We start from the raw sequence: 17,571 nt of genomic DNA, 5'->3' as shown, positions 1-17,571 counted from the left end.
ATATTAGGTACTTAGCAGCAGTCTACAGTTATTTCGTAGCTTATCAATCGTAATCGTAGCAGCAGTAGCAGCCGCTGGCAGAACAGTTTGTTCATACATCGTGGGGCATTTTGCTTATCGAGCCTTCAGAAGGTGTGATAGAAGATGTGCATTCGAAGCCGGGGGTCCTTATTCACTCCACACCTCCGAGGATCCAACACTCCCAGGCTGGCAACTGCTGCTGTAGCGGAAGGAGGAGGGGCCAACTATTCTGGCTCGTTGCTTTCCTGAGGAGGTGATATTTAAGTTGGGTCTTGAAGGATGAATAGGAGTTTACCAGGCAAAGAAAGAGAGAAAGACCATTTCGAATGGAGGGAACGGCATGTGCAAAGATACAGAAGCATAAAAGGGTCTGTGGGCAGGGGATCATGCTTACAGTAGTCACAGCTGATGTTTACTGAGGGCTTTAACGCGTGCTGGAAGCTTCCAGGTAGTGTTTTATGTTGTCTCCACAGAAAGCCGGTGAGTAAGGCACGATTATTATTTTATATGCATTTTATAGATGAGGGATCGAGTCTGCCCTTTAGAGAAATTAACCTACCCAACAGGCCAAAGGCTGAGCCAGGGTTCAAACTCAGATTCAAACCCTGGGCTTCAGAGTCCCCTGACTCTTGCCGGCTTTGCTGCTGACCCCCCAGGTTTACCTGAGGCACATGATTCAAACACAGGGGTCAGAGTCCATTTCAGCATGCGCTAAAAGCCAGCTGGGTTTGTCAAGGGGACCCCTATTCTGGGGGCTCCTTCTGTGTGTTGGGAGCGTCCTCTGACTCCAGAGCTCTGCCTTGGATTTCCTCTCTGGGGAGGGAGTGATGGAGGGGAGGCTTCAGGAACCCAAGCCCACCCTGAAAACCAGTCAGAGATGTGGTTAGTGCTGGTGAGTGGGGGAGCATTCCCGCCCTGTGGGGAAGGCCGGGCCCAGCCAGCCTTGCCTGAGGAAAACTCTGGGCTTTCCCCAAGGCCCTAGGTCCACCTTCCTGCCTTTGGCCTGGAAGCTGTGTGGTTAACTGTCAAAGACCAAAGGGAAGTCGGAGGGCACAAGGAAGTGACATCCCAGGACAGGGGACGCGTTTTACCTGTCCACATGAGCCTACCCTCGGAGTGCAGAGGGAGCTCAGAAGGTCAGCCCAACCCTTCCCTGCAGGAAGCCCAGCAGGAGACGGATGGCTCACCCGCATGGGGTCACCCATCTGGGACGGTTTACCGAAGGGACTATTTACAAGCTGGAGGTGGAGCCAAGGAAACCTTCGAGGGATGGCGAAGCTTCCTGAGCCTGGAAACATCTAGAGGCACCATCAGTCCTTGCCTGATGTTGCCGGGGTGGGAGCGTGTAGGGAGCATTGGTTACCACAAGCACAGAGTTGGGGGGGGGGCAGAGGTGGGGGCTTGTCACCCTCAAGGGCTAGCATGGGGGCAGCTCTAACTGGTTTCTCTGAAACTGAGCTGGTTTTACTGAGAAATCAGTGTAACCCAGTGGAGTCGGAGCCCCGAGGGTAATTCCTGGCTCTGCTGCTTGCTACCCTGTGACCCCGAGCAGCTAACTGGAGGGGAGCCTCAGGGTCCTCAGTGCCACAATGGGGACCATGACCACTACAAACACATTCGTGTGAAGATTAAATGTGAGACTGGTTTGCCCATTTCTACCTCCTGTTCCTAAATGGCTTTCTAAATGTATTCTCATTGAACTCTCCCTAATCTGTATGTAGCATCCTTATTAAGATGCTCAGGGAGATTACATGACCCATCGTCCCATCCCTAGCCAACAAGTGGCTGGGCCACAGCCTTAACCACTGCCCAGGCCATTCACTGTGACAACAGTCACCAACTTCCTAAAGAGCCTGAGACAGTCCATGGCCGTTGATACTCTTGTGCTCCGCAGATGGGCGTGAGGTAAGGACTGTTGGGTGCTCCCTACACTCTAGCATAGGTGAGTGACTTTAGTGACTTTAGTGCTTGGGATTATCATTCTCACGGGTGGGGAAACTGAGGGCCCAGAGAGGTTAAGTGCCTTGTCTCAACACTGCTTTTGCAGTGACATGAATTTTAGGAGATGGCTTTGCTAATTTTGGGAAAAATAAACCCTGCATGGTCACTCCATCTGTTCATGGGATTATTAGGTATGGCATATTTGGAGGTGGGGAAAAATTTTTTTTTCAGAAAATAAAACAAAACAAAAAAAACCCCAAAGAACTACATATTTCCTCCAAGGAGAAAAAAATACTTGGAGTAAAAAAAGAAAAGAAAAGAGAAAAGAAAAGAAAAGAAAAGAAAAGAAAAGAAAAGAAAAGAAAAAAGAAAAGAAAAAAGAAAAACTTACCTCTCAATTTCTCACCTCCCCCTCCCCCTCCCCCCGCCCCGGGCAACGTTCTATCTTTGGTGAGGAGTTAAAGCTTTAGGGCCTGCTGGCAACAGAGGGAGGCCGGTGAAGCCAGACACGGGCCAGATGGAATGGGCAAAGTGTCCTATCTGTCCCCTTAATAACTCCTAGGCCAGGGTGACCTGTCACCGTGAGCAAGGTGGGGGGGGGGGGGGTAGAAAAATGAGCCAATTCGTTTCTAAATGGCTCTGTAACTCCAGGGTGTTATCGAGCAGAGACAAAGGACACCCCATAATTCTTGGGAAGGGAATCAGGATCCCCGGGAAGCAGGCACGGACTGTCCAGTCTGCTGAAGTCTCCCGCCACCCTGGGATCCGTGCTCCATAAATACACAGAGATGGATCTCCTGGCGCCATTGATTTCCCCCTTGCCATTATCGATCGCATTCTTAGATGAGTGGAGACTTTTCGACCAGAACTAAGCTCTGTGTATCTTTTTTGCAAGTCTCTGCGCTGCCAGGAGTCGAGCCGAGAGGGGAAGCAGGGCCTCGGTTTCCTTCTCAGAATGCTGCCTGGTGGCTGTGTCCTGGGCCTGGGGAAGTAAGAGGGCGTCTGTCCCTGGGCTCCTCAGTCTTCCAGAGGGTACCAAGTGGGAGTTTTCCCAGGGGGAGAACTGTCAGCTGACAGTGCCTTTGTATGTATTCCGTGTGTGTAAAATGAACCCAATAATGTTTCCTGGAAGCTGAGCGCGGGGGGGGGGGGGGGGGGGGGGGGGGGTGGCAAGGCAGCCCCTTTGAAGAACTTCTCTAACTTGAAAATGCACGAGTCACCTGCGCATTGTGTTCAAATGCAGACTCTGATTCGGTGGTCGGCGGGTCGGGGCAGTACCTGAGGTCGTGCACTGCTTACAAGCTCCCAGGGGATGCCGGTGCTGCGAGAGCAGAGGGCAGACCCCGCACTCTCTTGGGCTGTGCTTTTAAGCCTTTTCTGTCCTTCAAGGCTTGCCTCGAATTCCCTTATCAACCCATTCATCAAACATTTCCTAGCTTCTGCTGCGTGCCAGGTCCTGCTCGAGCTCTGGGGAGGGAAGGTGAACTGGGACACCCTGCCTGCTCTCAAATGACTTCCTGCTGGGTGGGAGAAACGGCTGTTTCCTGAGCTCTGCTAATGCAGTGTGACTGGTACCCTCAGAGAGGACTGGAAGCCCTGCCGTGGGACCCCGCCTAGCTGAGGGGTGATGAATGGCGCTGGGAGGTGACGCTGAAGCTGCATTTTGAAGCAAGAGGAGCCTTGCAGATATAGAAGGTAGAGGTGTGTGTTGGGGGAGGGGGGCTGCGTATTCGAGGGCCTGGAGGTTTGAAAGTGTTTGCATGGCCAAGAAATCAGGGGTGCTGACTGCAAATGCCCCCCGACTCAGAGATGTTCTTCCGGCGAATGTGCAGTGCTGATTTGGCCATTCCCACCAGGCTGGGAGCTCTTGGAGGTCAAGGACCTCATCTGGCTTATGTCTATACTTCTAGTCCTGGTAAACAGTGCTCAGCAAATACCTGATTCAACTCAAGTAAAGCTGATTTATTCACTTTTGGCAGACGTGCCTGTACTTTGGTGTGCATCTGAATCTCCTGGAGGGCTTGTTACATCAGATTCACGGCCCCACCCCAGAGTTTCCGATCCAGGAGGTTCTGGGTACAGGCCTAGAATTTGCATTTCTAACCTGTTCCTCCGGAACCACCCTTAGAGAATCACCATTCCACATTCGACATCAACGTTTTCTGCTGAGGAATGAATTCCTCCAGGGGGAGGAGGGTGGCGGGCTCAGAGAAGGCAATGTGGATTAATGTAGCTAGCAAGGCCTTCAGAGCTGGATAGGGCTGGTTTAGTCAGGTTCTGCCACCCGTGTGGCCTTGATGTGATACCGCCTTCGCTGGCCCCGTCTGTAGAATGGCACACTCATACCCATGGTGCCTGGTGGTGACGGGCATTCCCCTTTCTCTGCTTTTATTTTGAGAGAGAGCAAGCACGAGCCAGGTAGGGGCAGGGAGAGGGAGAGGGAATCCCAAGCAGACAGCGCGGAGCCCAAATGCGGGGCTTGAACTCATGATCCCTGAGATCGTGACCTGAGCTGAGATCGAGAGTCCGATGCTCAGCCGACCGAGCCACCCAGGCGCCCCAAGAAAGACACTTTAGATCAGGGCATCACAGCACAGAGGACAGACGTGCTGTAATGCCTGCCAGGGGACTCCTAGGTAAAGTTTCAGGTGAAGTGCAACTGAATCCAGCTTAAGAAAACTATTGGCCCATAGAACTCAGAAGTTTGGGCGTCTGGAGTCCGGGGAGCTTGGGTCAGGAATTCAGAGGGTGCCCCCAGAGCTCTCTTTCTGTCCTTTGGCCCAGGTGTCTGCTGTACTGGCCCCTTCTGAGGCGGGCTCGCTCTCTGTAGCAGCTAAGATGACCAACGTAGTACCGTCTGGCTTCATTTCTTCCCAGGCATTGATTCCAGGGAAAAGATGGTGTCTCTTTCCAGGTCCCTCCGGCAACAGCCCCAGGGATTCCGTGCATTGGCCCGGCCCCGGGTCATGTGCCCATTCCTGAGCCAATCACCGAGCCCAGGGGAAGGAGTGCTCCGATTGGCCACAAGTTTGGCCATCTGGAGACCCCTGAAAAGTTAGGGGGGGAGTTGTTGAGTCCGGTTGGGGATGTGGGTAACCCTGGAAAACTGCTCGGTGGCCAGAAAAAAAGGGGGCGGGGAAAGTATGCCTGGCACTTTAAAACTGCCTGGAGTTTGAAGGCGTCCTCATTTAGAATCTTCACCATTTAAAAATTCTTCTCAGTCGGCCTGACTTAATGAGGTTTTCCAAGGACTGATAAGGACTTAACAGCACCGCACGTTATAATAGTAGCGAATACTCATGTGGCAATTACAAAGGGCCAGGTGGCATTTTACCTATCGGTTCACTTATTCCTTCCAAGAACCTTAGGTGGCAGGTACTATACTCGTTTCTTTTCTTTACAGGTAAGGAAACTGAGGAACAGAGAGGTTAAGTAACTTGCCCAATGTCACAGAGCTCGTGCGCGGCAGAGACACATCGCACACCCAGGCAGTCCGGTTGTCTGGCGGCCTAACCCCCGCGCACACAGTTTCTTACGAATCTTCCAATCTGCTTACTGGACAATTTTGTAGAGCTGAGCTCAACCAGCGTCCCCCACTGCTGCTGCTCCGCCCTGCTCAGGAATGTCATTTTTCTTGTCTTTCCAAGTGGGGTCTGAGGACCACCAGTACCAGCGTCTCCTGGGGCGCCCCCCCCCCCGCTGAGTCAGAATCTGCATTTTACCCAGAGGCCCTGGGTGATTGGCGCTCGAAGCTTCCTTGTCCGCTCTGACTCTTCCCCGATCCTGGAGAGGGGAGAGAGCAGCCGCTAGGTGGGGGTATTGCCTGGGCGGAGGCTTTTTGAAATGGGGCCGTGGGCTCCCCCAGTGGAGCCGGGGAGCAGCAGAGCGGTCAGGCTTTGAGCAAGACAGAACAATGTTCTGGGCTTGCGGGGCCCTGCCGTCGGCACATACATATTCCCCAAGTCCCAGCAGCTCTGCCACGTTTCCAAAAGATCCAAAGTAACCCTAAGAACAAAGATTTCCCCCATGGAGACTCAAAGGCCCCAGGCCCCGAAGCCATCTTTGAAGCCGGGATAATTCTACTTGCGGCCCAGGAGACTGATGGAGGGTCCGAGTGGCCCAGGCGGGAAAAGGTTGACTTGGAATCCCATCTGAAGACCTTTGGCCCCAAAGCCTGTGTCCATCTGTCCTTCCACCCCGCCTCCAGAAACGTCCTGCTCCAAGCGCCTGTTAGAATGAGTGTCCGGTCACACTGGGGATTTCTTTGAAGGATGAGGTTAGGCTCACTAGGCTTGTAACAGTTCTGGCTTTTCGTCAAAAAACTTGTCACTGGGCATTGTGGGTCTAGACATTGCTGTCTCTCTAACTCTGTTTGCCCCCCCCCCCCCCCCCCCCCCCCCCCGCCGCCGCCGCCCCAAGCTATCTCTCTCATCAGGGTGTGATATTCTTCCTGACTCTGCCACTAACTAGCTGTGTGTCCTTGGACAGGTCACCCAACCTCTCTGAGCCCTAGTCTCTTCATCTGTGAGGAAGGGATGGCAGTACTGGTCTCTGGAATTTGTTATTAGGGTCAAAACCACATGTCATTATAAAGCGAAAGTACCTTCTAAGCTGCAGAGGGCTGTACAAAATGAGACATGACTGGGGATTTGGGGCATTGAGAGATTAAGAGTAATTTTTTGGAGCGGGATAGACAGATGCGGATACCAACATCATCTTGGCTACTGAGGTCCTCGTATCCTTCCAGCTCCCATTCTTGTCCTACAGCCCATTCTCTACACAGCAGCCAGGGGGATTTTTTTTACAATAAAAATGATCAGTTTATGACCCCCACCCCACCCACCCCTTAAATCCTTCAATGGTGGCCCTTGGCCCTTGAAATCGAGTTCAGTTCCTCACGCGCATCTACAAGGCTCATCTGCTGTGTTGCTATCTCTACGAATCCTGCTCTCCCTCCCCCTTCGGATCCTTTTTGATGTTAGTTACCCTCCCCTGCCCCCCCCCCCCCCCCCCCCCGCCCCATTCTTGCCTCGGGATCTTTGCACTTGATGTTCCCTAAGTCTGCTCCTTGTGTGGCTGGTTCTTTCTTTTCATGTAGACCTCTATTTAGATGTTACCTCCTCAGAGAGCCTGTCTAGTGGGCCACCAGGTCTAAAGTATCCGGAGCCCCTCTCTCGGCACAGCCCCTGATTTAAATTCTCTGCACAGCCCTTCTCACCATCTGACATTCTCTCCTTGTCTGTTAGACTGGTCGCCCTGGTTAGAACACTGGTCAGTGTTCCAGGAGGGACCTCGCCTGCCTGGCCTGCCTTGTCTCCCCAAGGTCCAGGACGATCGATGCCTGGCACACAGTGGGCACTTCATACATTTCTGTTGAGTGAGGCGACGCTGAATGAATAAGTCTGACTGCGGGGGGTACCCGAAACCCAGGAGGACCAGCCAGACTGCTTCCATGGGCACGATGGGCATGTGCGGCTGTGCCCCCACGTGCACACAATCCCGTAATGGGGGACAAGCCGCCAACTCGGCCCTCCACGTACCGCCTCCGAGGGATTGGAAGAATCAAGAGGGAGACACCTGCTTTGCCAAATGCACATGTTAGAGCATGTGTTTTCTCCTGTTTATTCCTGTGAGTTGGGAGGATAATTAAATCTCATTTTATAACGATTCAGTGTTATCGCACACTTTGGGTTCTGTCATAATTATTAAGCAGGATGGAAAATAAAACATCCAAATACTGTAATTAACTTTCAGATCGGAGCAGATGTCGGCTTGGGAGGGCTAACACCTCTGGGACAAGTTTCTTTTCTTTTTCTTCTTTCTGTTACTGTCCCCTGTCCCTGTCCCCCCTTCCCTCCATCCAAAGAGACCGGCTTCCTTTAGTTTTTCATTGCTCGTATGGTCAGCGAATGTCCAGTGAGCTCTGCTTAGTGATGGATACCTTTCTGGAGAGTGAGGGGGAGAGAGACTTCCTCCTTATTCTTCCAGGCTTAACACAAGCACCACCTCTCCCTCCTGGCATCCTGGGCCCTCTCCTTTTCACTCTCATGGGACTTTGTGACTTCCTCCTCTGAACAGCCAGGTGCCCCGTGCAGACTCCATCCAGAATTTGCACCTGGAACTTGGTGGAAGCCAATTCTGTGCCAGTCTCCCTGACCATACTGTCTGCACCTTGAATGCAGGATTGCTTCTGTCCTGTGTATCATCGTAATCCAGCACCTGGAACAGAGCCTGGCACTTAATAGGTGCTCAATGAATATTTGCTGAATGAATAAGAGTTTTAAAAAATGTTTATTTATTTTGAGAGAGAGAGAGTGTGTGTGAGCAGGGGAGGGGCAGAGAGAGAGAGAGAGAGAGAGAATCCCACAGACTCCACGCTGTCAGCGCAGAGCCCGTGGCGGGGCTCAAACTCACGAACCACGAGATCACGACCTGAGCCGAATCAAGAGTCAGACGCTTAACCAACTGAACCACCCAGGTGCCCCGAATGAGTGAATTTTTATTCATTTCTCTGTCACATTGGCATGCTCGCTAAACATTTGTAGAATGAGTGACCAAGGGGTTATCTTTGATGGACAAAGAGAAGAGTAGAATGGCAGGGGGAGGGAGGAGAGGAGCAGAAATGGAGGCCAGAAGGAGAAGGGAGGATGGGGGGGGGGATCTGTATTAGGTTGCTAGGACTGGTGTCACAGACTATCACAGACTGTGTGGCTTAAACAACAGACATGTATTTCCTCATAGTTCTGGAGGCTGGAAGTGAGATCAAGGTGCTGGGGGCTTATTTTCCCAGAACCTCCCCCCCCCTCCACCCCTGGGCTTGTAGGTAGGCATCATCTCCCTGTGTCCTCACATGGTCTTTTCCCTCTGTGTGCGTCTCTGTCCTGATTTCCTCTTCTGATGAGGACACCAGTCATATCAGATTAGGACCCACCCGAATGACTTCGTTTTAGCTTAATCACCTCTTTAAAGACCCTTTCTCCAAATACAGTCACATTGTGAATTACTGGGGGTTAGGACTTCCACGCGTGAATTTTGGTAGAGTTACAATTCAGCCCTTATGGGGTGCTAGGTCCCTTTTGGAACTATGATGCAGTAAAAACTGGACCAAGCAAGAGACTCTAAAAGAGGAAAGGGGCGGTGACTTAGATTGCATGTTTGATCCGGGGTGGAGGGGCGGTGGGCGTCTCCTCCCTCTTCTTGGCCTCTTGGCCTTGTCCGCTCCACCTGTGGGATATCCAGATGTCCCACAGCATCGTTCTGGTTGCATCTCTGGTCTGGCCACGAGGGGGAGACAGAGATCTGAGCGCCAGCTCTGCTGCAGGAAGCCAGGCCAGCCCGGCCAAACAGGGTGGCACCATCACCTGGTCCCTCGAGCCACGCTGTGGCCCTATTTGGAAGGCAGTGGACTGCGGCAGGAAAAGCCTCATCCCGCTTGTCCTGGGTCGGATGGGGGGGGGGGGCGCTCTGTGGGTGTCCTTGGGCTTGTCCGCTTTGAGACTGCAGCGCTGTATTCCCCAGTCCCTAACCACCTGCCAGTTCCTGGCAGTTCCATGAGGGGCCGCCAGGCTGCCGCATCTGGCTGCAGGCTCAACCGTCATGGAGGTTAAAAATAGCAGCACATCGGTGACGACGTGTTTGGGTGTTCTCCCCACTATTTTGTGCTGGTGAAGTTCTTTTCTCTCAAGTCAGGGAAAAGCTCCTTGATGCAATCAGGGTTAGGGCTTACGGTTTAGAGTTTAGGGATTAGGGTTTAGGGTTAGGGTTAGGATTTAGGGTTTAGAGTTTAGGGTTTAGGGATTAGGGTTTAGGGTTAGGGTTAGGCTGTTCATGATGCTTGATGAAGACCTCTGGTGCAAACCCATTTCTCCTCCCTGCTGGGCTGACAGAGGAAGCGCCCGTGTCCCAGTGGCTGGGAGAGTGAGCAGGTCTCTGCTGCTGGCCTCATTGGGCAAGACAGGTGTTCAACAGGAAAGGTGGCCATGTGGGAACTGTGTGCCTGACAGTGGCTGTTCTCTGGACAAATGCCCCTAGTCGGGCACTGCTGGTAGGACCACTGCAGTGGGGGTGCCCTCCTGGCTGTCACCCCACTTCTGACTGGAACTGCCATGAGCTGCCCCTCTAAACAGGGCCTGCTCTGGAATTTGAGCAGTAGAGGTTCTATCTTGCGTGCAGATCCGTGATTGATTGGTAGTGGCTGCCTGAAGGTCCTGTTAAGTAGCTGGTGGAGGCTTCACTGGCTCTTCAAGGGAACAAGGCTGTGATTGATTAGTGATGTCTGCCATGGTCTGGGGATGGAGAACTATGTATCAAGGCCACTCATCTGACATCTCTGGACTAAATGAACCCGAAGTCTCATTCCAACTCTGATAGCTTATTAAATCCTAGGGATGTTCGTCCTGTGATCAAGCATCCATAGTATTCTTCTGACTGGGGTTTTTTCCAAGTCCTTCAGACGTCATTGTCTATCAGAGGTCGGTGGGGGAGGGGGAATGTGTGTGGTAGACTAGCTGTCTCGTTCAGGCTCAAGGAACTCATCTCTCTCCCCTGGCTGCTGGCATTGAAGCCTGCTGGTGGCTCTCACCCTTCTTGGGCCCTTCACTCAACTAAAGGGAATGACCTTATCCTAGATCAGGCCCCTTTTCCTGGGGTCACCTGTATCCACTGACCAGTCCATTTAGCAATATAGTTTGGAGACCATTTTGAATGATCGTCCTAGGTCTGTAGCAATGAGTAAGAGCAGCTGAGTTCAACTTTTCTCTCTGACCAGCCCTGTGACCCACTCTTTTTCTTTTTTTTTTTAATAATTTTTTAACGTTTATTTATTTTTGGGACAGAGAGAGACAGAGCATGAACGGGGGAGGGGCAGAGAGAGAGGGAGACACAGAATCGGAAACAGGCTCCAGGCTCTGAGCCATCGGCCCAGAGCCCGACGCGGGGCTCGAACCCACGGACCGCGAGATCGTGACCTGGCTGAAGTCGGACGCTTAACCGACTGCGCCACCCAGGCGCCCCTAATAATTTTTTAAAAGTTTATTTATTTTGAGAGAGACAGAGACAGCATGAGTGGAGGAAGGGCAAAGAGAAAGGAAGAGAGAATCCCAAGCAGGCTCCACACGGTCAGCACGGAGCCTGATGTGGGGCTCAAATGCATGAAACTGTGAGACCCTGACCTGAGCCCAAACCGAGACACTTAGCCGACTGGGCCACCCAGGTGTCCCGCCCCACACTTTCTAAGTGGCGCCATTCCAGAAAGGCCCAGAAGCAGCCTCCCGGCCCATCTCCATCTGAGAGGTGGTTTCAGGGAGCCCAGCTCAGGAAGTGTGTGAGTCTAGGGTGCCATGTGCATGTCAATGCCTTCCTCAGTTTCTACTCCTTGTGCTCACATTCCTTTGAGAGCAACAGCTTAGCTGGGTGCACCGCCTGTCAGAGGGGAGACCTTGCTCACGGGGAAGGGGCTGTGGCAGCCGATCACTAGATGACTCAGTTCCTTCTCACCCAGGTTATGACCTTCCAATCATCAAATTGAATAGCCTAACCCCTTACAGGGCCTCGCTGCCATGGAGTGGTGCAGTGTGGCGTTGAGTGCCATTGTGGAAAGCCCAGAAACCCCCGTTCTCATCACAGCTCAGTTACTGTCTTGTGTGACTGGTGACAAGTCACTTCCTCTGTTTGAGGAAACTGGAAAATGAAGAGACCAGATCAGAGGCGTGGCTTGAGAACATTTCCCCCGCCCCGCCCCCCCCCCCCCCCCCCCCCCCCCCAACTCTGACTCTTGCCTAGGTGCTCAATGGGTAGGACAGATTGTGAGGAGTTGCTCTGGTGCCCCTGGGACAGCAGGCCTGGAACCTGGCCTACTTGCTGCATCCCGCTCCCACCTGGGGCTGCCCCAAACTCTCTCTGGGGAGCAGAGTCTGAAGGACACTGGTGGAGGCTCCCTGAGGGTCTTGGGTACGTGCTACTGTATTAGTTTCCTAAGGCAGCTGTGACAAATGGCCAAAACCTTGGCAGCTTAAAACAACAGAAACGTATTCTCCTATAGTTCTAGAGGCTGGAAGTCTGACTTCAAAGTGTGAGCAGGGCCATGCTCCTTCTGGAGGCTCTGGGGAAGAATCGATTCCATGCCACCCTCCTAGGGTCTGGTGGCTGCTGGAAATTCTCGGCATTCCTCTGTCTCTACGGGGCCTTGTCTTCTTTGTTCTGTCTCCCATCTCCCTCTGCTTCTCCCATAAGGACGCTTGTCATTGGAGTTAGAACCCACCAGGATAATCCAGGATTATCTTCGTCGTAGATCAAAGAAGGTCCTCTTCTTAAGATTCTGGACTTACTATCATTTGTAAAGACCCCTTTTCCAAATAAGGTGATACTCATGTTCCATGTTCCAGGAATTTGATGTATCTTTTGGGAGCCATTTATTAGGCATGCCATGCCTGCTGGGACGGAAGGAGTGGTTCTTGGGAGATCGGGCTGTTTGTAGGAAACACTGCCTGTTCTCTGGGCCTCCCCAGGCAAAACCAGTGTGAGAGCCAGGCGGAGGGTGGCTGTCTGGTTGGTGCAAGTCTGGTCTTCCCTCCTGTCTTCATCTTGCCTTTCCCTTCTTCTGCCTTCTCTGAAGAGGGCTTGTGTTATGCTTCTCTGTATTTCCACAAAACGGGATCCCAAAGACAAAATGGGGCAACTGGGTGGCTCAGTCGGTTAAGCATCCGACTCTTCATTTCAGCTCAGGTCATGATCTCACACCCATGAGATCGAGCCCCATGTCGGGCTCTGTGCTGAGGCTGGAACCTGCTTGGGATTCTCTCTCTCCCTCTCTCTCCGCCCCTTTCCCGCTCATGTGCGCACACGTGCACACGCTTTCTCTCTAAAAATTAAAAAAAAAAATGTTAAAAAAACACCCACAAAATGATCTAGAGATGGGCCTTGTTGGAGAAAGCACAGTCAAGGGCCTACCAGCCAGGGTTACTTGCAAGTGTGGCTCCAGAGCCTAGCATCCTTTTTGACAACACACTACAAATTCACTCATTTCTGGATCATGGCGCTTCTGGGAAATTAATGGCACATAAAGAAATCTTTCTAAAATCTTAGCGCTTTTCATAAATCAACAGCCCGATCAAAAGTTGATGTTCTCTTTGGACGTTAGCTTTATATTGGTCAGTCTGGTGAGGAAAACAGAAGCACCTTCTGTGTGTTCCAGGCAGGAGGGTTAACCGTAGGAGTAGGGACTTAACATACTGCCGGAAGAGCTGGGGTGTCAGAGTTCAGAGAAGTTGCTGACAAAATCCAGGGATGTCAACGTGGCCAGGAACTCCTGCCTGAAACACCGAACAAGAGGTGGTTCTCCAAAACCTGCCGAGAAACTGTGCAGTGTTGGAATATCTCTAGAAGCCCCTCTCAACCGCTTTAGTTGGGCACAGCACAGCCAGTGGTTCTCAGGAAGTGCTGCTCCCTTCCCTGTCGCTTCTGCATATCAAGTTTCATGCCAGTTCCTCACTGGCAGACTCTGACCCAGAACCACACAGGCTAGGAGGTTCTAGAAAATGTGGTCCCCACGTTCTCCTTTGCAGAGGGAACCTTGGGAGGGAGATTGAAGGTGATGAGCTGGAAACAGACAATCCAGCATCATTTTCAAATGACTTGCTTCTTTGGAAACCTGCCTCCTCTTTTCTTTCTTTGAAAAGAAGACCCCAGTAGCCAGGGGTTGTGTGCAAAGACCCACAGCTTCTTTGGGACAAAGGTCCATTCACACTTCCGCGAGGTGGAGGAGGGGAGTGTCCACTGGAAATCCAAGGATGCTTAGAGGGGTCACCACTGGTGGGGCAGAGGAAACAGCCTGGAATGGGGGACAAAGCATGGCCTCTGCAGGCCGACTGACTTGAGGCCAAATCCTGGCTCTGCCCTTTGGCCATGCTAGCCTCAATCTCTCCCCTTCAAAAGCCCATAAACAGCAATTGATCTCCTGGGTTGTTAAGAGTATTTAATGGGATAATGGTATGGCTCATATCAGGATGTCCACGGCAGAACCGTTTCTAAAAGTTAAAATTTGAACATAACCTAAGTGTTCATTGAAAGGGGAATGGTTAAATAAAAGATGGAAGCCCGAGCCAGGTTCACGGTCTTTCTTCTCTGAATCTAAATGACCGGGCTGTGAGTGCCCTCCCAGCCTTCTCCCCAGCCAGCTGCGTGGAGGAGGCGTTGGGACCAAGAGCCTGCATTGGCCTCAGGATGGTACGGGCCATGTCACGCGGGCCACCCCTCGAACTCTCGCCCCCCGCCCCCCGCCCGGCACATGTTAAGAATGGACCTGATCCTGCCCGCTGCACCCGTGGCCCGACCGTGGCTCAGCACTGAACGACCCGTGAGTGGCACATGCCCTGCGTGGTGACACTCTCTGCCCACACACCCTCTCATGAGGAGTGAGACTCCCCTTTCCTGTGAGCCAACCCAGAAACCGGAAGTGTCCTTTCCCAAAGAAGAGCTTTCCTCAGAAGCCTCGGATGGCTTTCTTCCCGGCCTCAGCTTAACGTCAAGCCCTTGGCTTGGTGTCCCAGAACCTTCCTGAGCCGACCCCAGCCTACCTTTCCGGGCCCTCCTCCTGCTACTCTGTGCCAGGCGGTTTACACTCTCGCGACCCAGGAAGCCTTCCTGATTCCAATTCAGTTCAAGTTCAGCGAGCAGTTACCTGGTGCTCCGTGCGGGGCAGGTGCACCGTTAACCTTCCCGAGCAGCGCCTCCTGACCTTAGGGTCCTCCTCTCCCCTCTTTTTAGGATGGCCTTCCCAGCAGCCCTCCTCCCCCAATCCAAGTGTCCTTCCCTATAGTTCTCTTCTTCACATTGGCATTCGCTGTGCTGCTCCCTCTTTCTGTCATGGCACTAGCCCAGTCTGACCCAACCCGGTTCACATTCATCACACATCAAAGCAAGACGCTCACTGGCGAAGACCCAGGCTTTGGGGGCAGACAGTTGGAGTCTGGCCCTGACATGCACCTGCAGGTCAGCCACAACCTCTCTTGGAGCCTCGGTTCCTTCATCTGTAACATGGGGGTGACAGTAGCACTATCTCCTAGGGTTCTGTGCGGATGCAGTGGGCTGGTGAGGGCGACGATGGCCTGGCCCAAAGGGTAACGGCTGCCACTAGCAAATGCCCACAAACTGTTAGGACTATTATTAGTTGCACAGCTTCTGGGTTCTACACACTGCGCTGTGCCGAACACACACAGGAAGCGCAGCCCCTGCCCTCAGGGAGCCTCGTGGTTGGGTGAAGAAGCAGACAAGTGGTTCTAATGCACTAAGTTCCGTAATAGAGGTCTGAGCATGTTTACTGGAGGAGGCAGGGAGGGCTTCATGGAAGAGGTGTTTCTCGGGCTCGCCTGGAAGGAAGGGCAGGGTGATTGGCAGGTGGAGGGAGCACACGTCTCCAACACGAGGGGGTTGGGCTGGGCGATGCCCTAGGTCTGGTGTAAAGTGTCCGAAGCCGGCCGGACAGTGCATCTCACCATTGGGCTGTTCTCCCAGGCGAGGGGCCTTGAGTTGGCTCTGGCCTGGCCGTCCTGTGATGCTACTGGCTGTAAGGCTCTCTTGTGGGAGAACCAAGGGAGGCTCGTTTTCTCTCCTAGCCTCCCTCTCCCAGACCTGATTCGAGCACCGTCTCCTGCTCGAATGTCCCTTGCCCACAGAGGCGCTCCTACTCACCCCTCAATACCTGGCCCAGGTGGCCCCTCCTCTGTGTCCCAGGATGCTCCCAAGGCACCTCCATAGACCCTGGAGGTCCTGCTCTTGTGACACCTTTTCCTGCGGGCTGTTGCTTTCCATTTACCTGCTTGCCTTATTCCCCACTAGAGCGAAGGCCTCCCTGGACTCTGGAGGCAGGTTTTTGACTCACTTTTCGTGGAGTGTTTGCTGATGGCTGAATGTTGATTCCCAGAATTCCTGGGCTCTCGGGGGAGACATGTCCCCGTCTGCAGATGCGCCCATTTTAATTAGCCTGCCTCCTAAGCCATCCCGGTCTCAGTTCTCTGCCTTTGGAATGTGCCGCACCCAGCCTCGCCACCTGTTGGGAGACGGGGAGAAAATGAGCGGATGGCCTAGCACAGCAGCAGTGATTCATTATGGGGTGCCCTAGCGCTGCTGACCCCCGCAGCTCACGGATGGGACTTGGGGTCCCTGGACTGAGATGTTTGACAACCGAAGCGTGCCCAGTGTGGCGCCTTCCGCCATGTGCTGCCCTGGACCGTAACCTCCCCATCAAACCCTTCCCATAAACTCTGGGTCAGTAATACCCACTTCGCAGATGAGGAAACCAAGGCTTACAGAGGCGAGGTGCAGGTGACAGCAAAGGCTGGGGGTGGGGATTGACTGAAATCCCCCTGTGCTTTCCTTTCTCAGCTGCTGGGAGTCAGGACCCACCAACTCTTCAGTTATGGGGTCAGGAGAGACCTGAACACTCAGTTGACCAAACCTTTCACCGACTTTCACCTTTTCACAGACACTTTCTCCACAGTCACTAGGAGTTAGATCGGGGGAGTACCAACGATGTGAAGGACGTTCTGTTCTCCCTGTTTTGCACTTGTCCATTCCCAAGACACCAATATGCTGCCACCCTCTGAACTTTTATTTCCTGCTCAGCCTTGTCTCCCAAGCACCAGACGCCTGAACATTCCTGCTTGGGGCCCTGCTCGTTATTGTCCTTCTTAAAGCCCCCCAGCACAGTCAGAGGACAAATGAGATGCTGCCCCTGCCCTCAGGGAGCTGAAAATCTGGTAGATGAACAACAAATGAGAAAGAGAAAATTCAGAGAGGTTAAGTATCTTGCTCAAGGTCACACAGCGGAGGACCAAGATTCACACTCAGGTTGCCAGCCACCTCTCGCCGTATCCTGGTGTTCTTTTCACAGTGCTAAGCTATGGATGTGCTCTAGAAAGAAGGGAACTGAAAAAATAAGAACGATATGAAAGGAACACTGGAATATAGAGCAAAGAGAACGCAAATGCAGACTCGGGAGTCCCGGATTCTAGTCCTGGCTCTGCCTCAACTTCCCTACGCAGCCTTGGAGAACTCACTTCCCTCTCTGACTCTCGTGTAGATCTGTACAGCGACAGTTTGGAATAAATACCTCCCATAGTCAAAGGCCTGTGAGTCCCCATGAAGGCGTCATGGCTGTCCTCTCCCTGTCACCTTGCAGCATTCACTGTGGCTGGTGTTTCACTCATTTCTTTTTTTTTTTTTTAATTTCTAAAAATGTTTATGTATTTTTGACAGAGAGAGAGAGAGAGAGAGAGAGCAGGGGAAGGGCAGAGAGAGAGGGAGACACAGAATCCGAAGCAGGCACACAGCCTGATGTGGGGTTCGAACTCATGAACCGTGAGGTCACAACCTGTGCCAATGTCAGACACTTAACTGACTGAGTCACCCAGGCACCCAGTTTCACTCATTTCTGATGTACTTATTGGTCCTTTGCACCCACCCGCACTGCTCCCAAGCAGACTGTGAGCTCCTTAAGGGGGTAAACTGAGCATCATTTCACATCTTCGTCCACAGAGCATAGAGCTGAGGGTCAGTTAAATGAATTGGATTACTCCTATAGGAAATAGAGAAGCCACTGAAGGTTTGGGAGCA

This window comes from Prionailurus bengalensis, chromosome B4, assembly GCF_016509475.1.
Source record: "Prionailurus bengalensis isolate Pbe53 chromosome B4, Fcat_Pben_1.1_paternal_pri, whole genome shotgun sequence".
NCBI classification, from domain to species: Eukaryota; Metazoa; Chordata; class Mammalia; order Carnivora; family Felidae; genus Prionailurus; species Prionailurus bengalensis.
The sequence above is the reverse complement of the archived record's forward strand: the minus strand, read 5'-3'. Positions refer to the sequence as shown.